The sequence below is a fragment of the Branchiostoma belcheri genome, unplaced genomic scaffold, assembly GCF_001625305.1.
Source record: "Branchiostoma belcheri isolate BF01 breed outbred unplaced genomic scaffold, Haploidv18h27 scaffold19, whole genome shotgun sequence".
Lineage (NCBI taxonomy): Eukaryota > Metazoa > Chordata > Leptocardii > Amphioxiformes > Branchiostomatidae > Branchiostoma > Branchiostoma belcheri.
The window spans coordinates 3,272,670-3,274,008 of NW_017803379.1; positions in this window are offsets into that span (position 1 = coordinate 3,272,670).

The window sequence follows — 1,339 nt, forward strand, 5'->3', positions numbered from 1 at the left end:
TTTCTATACTCTATATTTCACGTAATGTTTCTATTTGGAGTGACACAAAATCAGCTTACTTGCTTCCTAGTGCACTCCTTGTATTGTCGCGTAACTAATTTTTAGAATAAATAAATAAAAATGCATGTATTTAAGATTTTGACCCAACACTAGAAAACAGGTAAACCTCGCTTTTAACCTGGTTTTCAGTTGGTTACGTTAATAAATTGCATTTTTTTTTTCTTGTTATCGTTGTAAATGGAGCTTTAGAAAGACGTGTATACATGTTGTGCATATCAGTAATAGCTACTACAAAAGTTGAAGAAACCATGTTGAAAGATATAACATAATGTAGAAAAATAACGCTTTTCAAACTAACATTAAAGCTAGAGAAATAGACTACGGATGAGAACGTGATGGGATACATGTAAGTTAGACAACTTATCTCTTCTAAAATGTATCAGAAAAAGCTACATATGAGTGGAGTTGGTTAGCATTTGATTGTCATGAAATTATTTTGGTACAACAGGAAAAAGCAATCAATCTGCGTTTTATCTAGCTAGGTATCTTACCTGGTAAGCAGCATATTTCTGCTCCCCAGAAAAAATATTTAACACCTTTATTACACCTAGCCGCAGGATCACAGCTAATGTTTGAATCCTAAAGACCATGATATAGGAAGCCTAGCTTAGCTAACTAGACATATAACATTTGCAAAGCAAATGCATAATGTTTACGTTCGCATATGGTCTGCTCTGTTAATTCTCACTCACATTAATATATATGGTGATAGGAGTCTAAATCCCTCCTGCTATAAAATTGAAACATGATGTAACCCAACACTAGTTACCATAGTGACAGACGTCCGGTTCAGGTCGTTGACCTTATTTGTTTGGGGAAAGAGAGGAAGAAGAAACAGAGCAAGAACAATATGCTTTCTTCTACGAAGGTAAACATAATGATTGCATACACTTAACTTATCTCAAACAGAAAATGTTCAGCAGACTGAAGATACTTCTCACGCTTCTTCTGCTGACGATCTTGAAGGAAATTGGAGCAGCCACACCGTGTGACTTTCTACATACGCGTACAGAATGTACCTCTGACTGTCGTAAAAAAGGCCTCAAGAGGGTTCCACAAGACCTACCCAAACATGTCAGGCTAATTAGATTAGAGAAAAACGCCATCGCGTCCTTAAATCGGTCCGACTTCTCCAGGTACACGAAATTATCCGGTATTTATTTATCTCGAAATAATATAACTGACATTCAGAATGGGACATTCTCAAGCATACCACAGCTTTTACTGCTGTCCTTGGACAATAACCTGATAACTAGTATTAAACCTGGTCCATTTTCAA